This window comes from Otolemur garnettii, unplaced genomic scaffold (assembly GCF_000181295.1).
Source record: "Otolemur garnettii isolate 467f Iridium unplaced genomic scaffold, OtoGar3 scaffold00118, whole genome shotgun sequence".
Taxonomy (NCBI): domain Eukaryota; kingdom Metazoa; phylum Chordata; class Mammalia; order Primates; family Galagidae; genus Otolemur; species Otolemur garnettii.
This window is the reverse complement of record NW_003852513.1, coordinates 2,535,392-2,544,300: the sequence shown is the minus strand read 5'-3', so window position 1 is coordinate 2,544,300 and position 8,909 is coordinate 2,535,392.

The window sequence follows — 8,909 nt, the reverse complement described above, 5'->3', positions numbered from 1 at the left end:
AAAAAAAAAAAATTAAAGTTCGAATATAGTCAACATGAATTATTATTATTATTTTTTTTGTAGAGGCAGAGTTTCACCCTATTGCCCTCGGTAGAGTGCTGTAGTGTCACACAGCTCACAGCAACCTCCAACTCCTGGGCTTAGGCGATTCTCCTGCCTCAGCCTCCCGAGGAGCTGGGACCACAGGTGCCCCCACCACAATGCCCAGCTATTTTTCTTTTGTTGTTGTTGTTGCAGTTTGACTGGGGCTGGGCCAAACCTGCTACCCTCCGGTATATGGGGGCTGGCACCCTACCCACCGAGCCACAGGTGCTGCCCTGATTTTTTTTTTTTTTGTAGCAATACCTCATTAGCTCACCTAAGATCCAGACCACAATTTCTAAATTTTATTTCCCCACTGAAAGAGAAATCTCCTGCTGGGGCTCTCCATTGTTGTGAGTCAGCCCTGAAGGGCAGAGAGCACTATAAAGTGGGATGGACAGTATATCTGAAGAAGTAAACAAATTTTTTCTCTAAAAAAAAAATTAATTCATTACTATGTGGCTAGTAATGGCTAGGTTGATATTTCCAGTGATAGCATTATAGATAATTCTTAGAAGTTCTTTAAATCAAATAATTTAGTTTAAAGTGCTCTAGGAAATTCTGTTAGAAATCTCAGAAAGTGGATCCAGCAGTGGTAGATAAAGATAACTGTAAATACTATGCTACTCCTCCCTCACAGGTGGATTCTAATTCCCTTCCTCTTCAATCTGGCGTCATAGCTCACAGCAACCTCCATCTCCTGGGCTTCAGTGACTTGCTTGACCCATAGAAAGCAATGAGATTCATGTTCTAGAACTTCTAAAGTGAGCACATAAGAAATCCTATAGTTTCCGTCCACACACTCTGTAACTCTGGGAACCTGAGCTGTCATGTAGGCATTCCGGTTGTCTGTTCCAGCTGAGCCCAACCTTCTAACCTTCTAACAAGGCACCAGGAGTGTAAGGGAAGCCATCTTGGACCCAGATTAGCCTGTCCACCAGCTCAATATACTAAATGCCCTTAGTCAACACCTCCTGGAGCAAAAGAACTACCCAGCTGAGGCTTATCTAAATGATCATTATTAGGGACAGATGTGAGTAATCACACTGTCGCAGGAAACTGACGCAGACAGAAGACCCCAGGCACCAGTTGATTAGAGGAAGCGGGTTTATTCGGCCGGGGGTACTCGGAACACCAGCGTGTTTCCGAAAACCGAACCCCCCCCAACTCAATCTCTTGCCTCTCTTTTATCCACCTTTCAGATCGGGAGTGCACGTGAGGGTCATAAGACAGAGAGACATGACATCATCCTCATCCTCAAGGTCCCGGGCTCAAGGGGGGAAGGTCAGATTCGCCGTCCTTGAGACCAGTCGGACCACCTGCCCCCCAAAGGCAACAGAAACCCAGGAAGTTACTAGGTTACAATCCAGGCCCCGTGTATGTCAGGGGAGAAACACGCAGACAGCAGAAATGCCTGCGGCTTGGCTGAGGCCTACACAGAGCGGCTAGGATAGATCCTTTTAGTTCTGTTTTTACTTTCTTGCCTCACCACCATGCTGGGAGACTGAGACAAATGGATTGTTTGAGCTCAGAAGATTGAGACTAGCCTAAGCATGAGTGAGACCCCATCTCTAAAAAAATAGCCAGGCATTGTGCTAAGAACCTATAGTCCCAGCTACTTGGGAGGCTGAGGCAGGAGGATCTCTTGAGCCCAAGAGTTTGAAGTTGCTGTGAGCTATGAGGCCATAGCACTCTCCAATTATTTAATAAATAAATAAATAATTTTTAAAAATTTCCCATTATTAAATGTTATAAAATAGTTTTTTTTTTTTTTTGGAGATAGAGCTTCAAGCTGTTGCCCTGGGTAGAGCTGTAGCATTACAACTCACAGCAACCTCTAACTCCTGGGCTCAAGCGATTCTCCTGCCTCTGCCTCCCAAGTAGCTGGACAGGCACCTGCCACACACCTGGCTATTTTTTTCTTTTTTGGTTGCAGATGTCATTGTTTGGTGGGCTGGATTCGAACCTGCCAGCTCAGGTGTATGTGGCTGGTACCTTAGCTGCTTGAGCCACAGGTGCCGAGCCAACAGTTGATGTTTTAATTTGCTATGCAACAATAGATAACTAGAATAGCAGTGAATGACAAAACATGGAGAATTTTATTAAAATTGTTGCCAGTGGGCACCTGTAGTCCCAGCTATTTGGGAGGCTGAGGCAAGAGAATTGCTAAAGCCCAGGAGATGGAGGATGTCTTGAGCTGTGACGCCATGGCACTCTTCCAAGGGCAATAAAGTGAGAGTGTCTCTAAAAATAAAATAACATAGTTGCCTAAAATGTGAGAATGAAATACCAGAAGAGGACTTCATTATTTGATGAACTAAACAGTCCCCTTTACATATATATGTGTGTGTGTATATATATTTTTTAATTTTATTATTTTTTGAGACAGTCTCACTATGTCTCCCTTGGTAGAGTGTTACGGTGTCACAGCTCACAGCAACCTCAAACTCTTGGGCTGAAGTGATTCTCTTGCCTCAGCCTCCTAAGTAGCTGGGACTACAGGCACCTGCCATAACACCCAACTAATTTTTCTTTTTGGTTGCAGCCATCATTGTTGTTTTGGTGGGCCAGGGCTGGATTTGAACCCGCCACCTTAGGTGTATGTGGCTGGCACCTTAGCCACTTGAGCCACAGGCGCTGAGCCAATTAATTTTTTTTGTTGTTGCAGTTGTCATTTTTTATCAGCCCCAGTGTATGTGGCCAGCACGCTATGCACTGAGCTACGGGTGCTAAGCCCTGGGAGTGTTTTTCTCTGTGTGGCTACTTCTACAGAATTAGTGAGGAGTACCTGATAAGCATTCTCTAATGAGAGTGGTGACGATCTTTAACAAGATGTCTTTTCAGGATACAAAATCACCTGAGTATAAATTATGAAAAATAAATTTTTTTTGAGACAGAGTAGTATTGTCCTAGGGTAGAGTGCCTTGGTGTTGTCATAGCTCACAGCAACCTCAAACTCATGGATGAAATCATCCTCTTGCATCACTGAAGTCACCCTCCCAACTGCCTGGGACTATAGGTCGGTACCACAATGCCCACCCACTTTTTGTATTTTTGGTGGAGATAGGGAATTCCTCTTGGTTAGGCTACTCTTGAACTCATGGGCTCAAGCAATTTACCCACCTCAACCTCCTAGGGTCCTGGGATTTCAGACATTACCCACTGTACCAAGCCAAATTGTAGCCTCTGAAGGAGCTAAGGAAATTTCACCTCAAAAAATGATTCTTTGGGCTCCATGCCCATAGCTCGGTGGTTACAGTGCTGGCCACATACACTGGGACTGCTGGGTTCAAACCCAGCCTAGGCCTGCTAAACAACATTGACAAACTGCAGCAAACAAATGGCTGGGCATTGTGATGGGCGCCTGTGATCCCAGCCACGTGGGAGGCTGAGGCAAGAGAATCACTTGAGCCCAAGAGTTTGAGGTTGCTGCGAACTGTGACATCACAGGACTCTACTGAGGGTGATAGAGTGAGACTGTCTAAAAGAAAAATAGTGGTGCCCATAGCTCAGTGGGTCAGCGCCGGCCACAGGCACCAAGGATGGGGGGTTTGAACCCGGCCCAGGCCAGCTAAACAACAATGACAACTGCAACAACAAAAAAATAGCTGAGCATTGTGGCGGGCACCTGTAGTCCCAGCTACTTGGGAGGCTGAGGCAAGAGAATCGCTTAAGCCCAGGAACTGGAGGTTGCTGTGAGATGTGACTCCAAGGCACTCTACCCAGGATGACATAGTGAGATTCTATCTCAAAAAAAAAAAGAAAAAGTTCCAACCACAGATACCTTTCTCATTGGTCAGTTTGAATTAAGCGGGAGATGCTGTTCCAGCACCCGCAGAACTACTGGATTTCACAGAAGTGGAAATTTCCAAGTTCCAGGAAGTCAAGTCTACAAATCCCTAAGAGCTGAGTCACCATGGAGAGGACCTTGCAGGTGTATCCTGTGGTCTCCTTGAGAAGACCTGTTCTCCTGGACCTCACCCTTCTTGTGTACCCTCTCTCAGTCCCCTCTTTTGAGACTCCATATATTTTAATTTGGGGTCTCAATATCAGTTTGCTTCTGCAGGAGCTGGTATTAATCACTTTTCACATTCAACTTTATATCACTTTTCTACAAAATCTAAGGCACGAAGTATTTCTGATCTGCCCTATGGTTTCTTTCCCAGTTCCTTCTGCTGCAGCACCTTCGCATGGTGCTACAGGCAGTAAACTTCAGAGACACCTGGCTGGACTTTCCTATTCCCTGTTCTGGACCAGCCCTCAGATTTCAGGGACTGTGACTTCTCTCGGCTCTCTACCCAGGCCATAACTGTACCGTTGTGGGCTAGTATACACATGAGTTTTGACTTTTTCCTGTGTCATACATAGAGCACTGTATCTGATTATGAGCTCAAGCTCCCTTTTGGGTCCCTTCGCATTCAGAGCAGCTATAAAGGAGGCACCCTTTGTCCTATCTCAGTGGTGTGGGTACAAGGATTATATCCCTTCTCCCCTTTTCCCAGAGTCCAAAGTCCAATTAAGACAAATCCTGTAAGGAGCTTCCTCAGGCTTCAGCTGTATGTTGACCAGCCAGATCCCAGTATGCAGCTGGAACAGGGCCTGTTTGTTGCAGGAAGATGAGGCCCAACGGAGAGAAAGAGCACCCAAACACCATGTTTGCAAGAGGAAGGGCTTTACTGGACCCTTCACCGGTCAGGAGCATACAGCATAGAAGAATTCCAAATGGCTTCACTCCCCGACTGACTTAGTCTTTACCTTTTTATCTCCAGTCAAAAAGTTCCAACCCAGGACAGCAACTGTGGCTCAGTGAGTAGGGCAACAGCCCCATATACTGAGGGTAGTGGGTTTGAACCCACCCCTGGCCAAACTGCAACAAAAAATAGCTGGGTGTTGTGGTGGGCACCTGTAATCCCAGCTACTCGGGAGGCTGAGAATCACCCAAGCCCAAGAACTGGAAGTTGCTGTGAGTTGTGACGCCACAGCACTTTACTGAGTGCAACAAAGTGAGACTGTCTCTAAAAAAAAAAAAAAGTTCCAACCCATAGGTACCTTTTTCATTGGCCACTTTGAATCAAGCGGAGATGCTATTCCAGCGCCCGCAAAACTACTGTATTTCACAGAAGTGGAAGTTTCCAAGTTCCAGGAAGTTAAGTCTACAAATTCCCAAAAGTTAAGTCACCATAGAGAGGACCTTGCAGGTGTATCCTGTGGTCTCCTTGAGAAGACCTGTTCTCCTGGACCTTATCCTTCTTGGGTATCCTCTCTCATGCTGATAGTTTTAAAAGTTACCTTTGCTTTCCACAGGGTACTGAAGCTCTTCTCAGCAGCTGTAAGGAATCCAGGTGAGGATCCCTTCCACCTTTGCTGCTGTGCGTGTGGTCAGGATGATGGTGTACAGTCCCTTCTACCTTGTTTTGAAGGGGGACTGGGTTCTGATCCTTGACCTAGACTTGATCCCCTTGGTCCCCCAGAGAAAGGATGTACAGACACAAAAGACTAAACAGAACACAGTTACCCAAGTGGAGATCTTCCTTGCTACTCTTCCTAGAGCTTCTGTCTGTTCAATTTAATCTCTCTCTGTTCTTTTAGGAGTCCCCGCTAAATTTGCAGAGGATTGATGGAGGCTTGGCAGAGTTTACCAATTCCTGCTCTTACGGCCCTGTTCATGCACTCTACCCTGCCCGAGCTTTGAGGCCTATAATTGTAGCAAGAAACTGACGCAGACAGAAGACTCCAGGCACCAGTTGATAAGAGGAAGCGGGTTTATTCAGCCGGGGGTACTCGGAACACCAGCGTGTTTCCCAAAACCGAGCCCCCACCCCCCCCAGACTCAATCCCTTGCCTCTCTTTTATCCACTTTTCAGGGTAGGAGTGCACGTGAGGGTCATAAAATAGAGAAAGACATGACATCATCCTCAAGGTCCCGGGCTCAAGGTGAAGCTCAGATTCGCCTGTGTCCTTGAGAGTCCTTGAGACCGGTTGGGTCACCTACCCTCAAAGGCAATGGAAACCCAAAGAAGTTACTAGATTACAATCTAGGCCCCGCGTATGTCAGGGGAGAAACACGCAGACAGCAGAAACGCCTGCGGCTTGGCTGAGGCCTACACAGGGTGGCTAGGATGGACTCTTAGTTCTGTTTTTTACTTTTCTTGCCTCATAATTACATACATTGCTGAAAGGTACAAATACCTCAAGAGACGGAAAATGGTTTTCTTTTTTTTTTTTTGAGACAGAGCCTCAAGCTGTCCCCCTGGGTAGAGTGCCATGGCATCACAGCTCACAGCAACCTCCAACTCCTGGGCTCAAGCGAGTCTCCTGCCTCAGCCTCCCAAGTAGCTGGGACCACAGGCACCCACCACAACGCCTGGCTATTTTTTGGTTGCAGCCGTCATTGTAGTTAGGTGGGCCTGGGCTGGATTTGAACCCACCACCTTAGGTGTACGTGGCTGGAGCCTTAGCCAGTTGAGCCACAGGCACTGAGCTGGAAAATGGTTTTCTTGACTTCTGGAAAACAGAACACAGAAAGAATCAGCAATGTTTCAAATGAAAAGCCATAACAAATGAGCTGGTTCCATGTAACTATTTTCTGTTCTGTTTGAAGTTAACTTTCTGATTAAAGTCCTAAAAGTTTGCTTTTAGTCCAATGGTACTTAATTTACAAGACATCAGAATTTGATAGGATTTGCTAGCCTTTTCTAATCTTTCCCTTGAAAGACAAACTTTGGGGCAGTGCCTGTGGCTCAAAGGAGTAGAGTGCTGGCCCCATATGCTGGAGGTGGAGGGTGTGGAGGGTTCAAACCCAGCCCCGACCAAAAACTACCAAAAAAGAAAGAAAGAAAGACAAACTTTGGACTCAGCCAGTTATAAAAAAATGCTTTCTGAGATGAATAAGTTATTTCTGACAATATACACTAAGACCAATATTTTATAATATTGCAACATACATATATAAACATGATTCACAGAAAATTGACCACCACCACATATTTGACAATATTTCCTATTCATTTTTAACATATCAAATAAGCCTAATATGTCTTTCTAAGGCTTTCAGTGATCTTAATATTCCAAAAAGACCAGATTTAGAGTTTCAATTTTGGAAGGTTTGTCAAATATCAAAGGCTTAAAACATTTGTTCAAACAAGATTACAAGCTAAAAGATTCTAAAGACAATCCTGGATAGTCAACTGGATCACAGTTGCCTTTTTTTTCTTTTTAAGAGACAGAGTCTCACTTTGTTGCCCTTGGTAGAGTGCTGTTGTGTCACAGCTCACATCAACCTCCAGCTCTTGGGCTTAAGCGATTCTCTTGCCTCAGACTCCCAAGTAGCTGGGACTACAGGCTCCTGCCACAACTCCCGGCTATTTTTTGTTGCTGTTTGGCTGGGGCTGAGTTCCAACCTGCCACCCTGGGTATATGGGGCCAGCGCCTTCCTCCCAGAGCAACAGGCACCACCCTCACAGTTGCCTTTTTAGTAGGGTGACCAGATGTCCTGCTTTTGGCGGGACAGTCCCACTTTTCAATAATTTGTCCCGCATCCCACGGCGTTTTATAAAAGTCCCGATTTTTGGAAAGAATGCACAAATGGGCAGGAGAACAAGAAGGGAATATACGGTTTTTGGCTGCTATGTGGCTATTTTGCCCGAATATGCGTTTTATATGAGTTTTATTTTTGTTAATATGAGTTATATATGAGTTTTATTTTTGTTAATTTTATAATGTTAAACTGTAATAATAACAAATAATTGCTGAGAAGTGATTATCGAAAACTGCTTATCAAAGTTTGCGTTGTTGTCAGGCCCTGCCCCACACCCCCATGTTGTCCTGCCTTATCGATGTTAAAATCTAGTCACCCTACTTTTTTGAGACAAAGTCTCACCCCTCCCCCTGCAAATGGCTTCAGAGCTCTCAACAACCTCAGACTCCTGAGCTCAAGTGATTTTCTTGCTTCCCTCATAGCTGGCATTACAAGCGCCCGTCACAAAAGCCCTGCTATTTTTTTGAGGAGCAATCTTGCTCTAGCTCAGGCTGGTCTCGAACTTGAGCTGAGATCCACCCACCTTGGCCTCCCAGAGTGCTGGGATTATAGGCGTGAGCCTTGGTGCCCTGACCTATAGTTGCCTTTTGGAAGGGAGGGCGGAAAGTGTGGCAGGTATGTGCGAAGAAAGTGGTTGGTGGGAAGATGTGTGTAGATGGGTGGAAACAGATTGATTTGTAGATTAACCTGAGAGACTGGTCTCCTGCTTCAAATGACCCTGGGGCCAGGTCTATTCTCATGTAATAAGAAAGTCAGCAGCTCCTTCTGATTCTAAATCAGGTTACTCAGGTTTTATGTTGATAGAGGAAAAACCTCCTTCAATGCTTTCTTTCTTTTTTTTTTGTAGAGACAGAGTCTCACTTTGTCACCCTCAGTAGAGTGCCATGGTGTTACACAGCTTGCAGCAACCTCTAACTCTGGGCTTAAGCGATTCTCTTGCCTCAGCCTCCCGAGTAGCTGGGACTACAGGTGCCCACCACAATACCCAGCTATTTTTTGGTTGCAGTTCGGCGGGAGCAGGGTTTGAACCCTCCACCCTCGGTATATGGGGCTGGCGCCCTACTCACTGAGCCACAGGTGCTGCACTTTCAATGCTTTCTGATCATGAATGGCCTTTAATTCAAAATATTCTTTATACCAAGGAATCATATTTTGGGTTGAAATTTCCATAGGTCGGCTCGGCCCCTGTGGCTCAACTGGCTAAGGTGCTAGCCCCATACACCTAAGGTGGTGGTTCGAATCCAGCCCTGGGCCCACCAAACAACAATGACGGCTGCAACCAAAAAAAAAA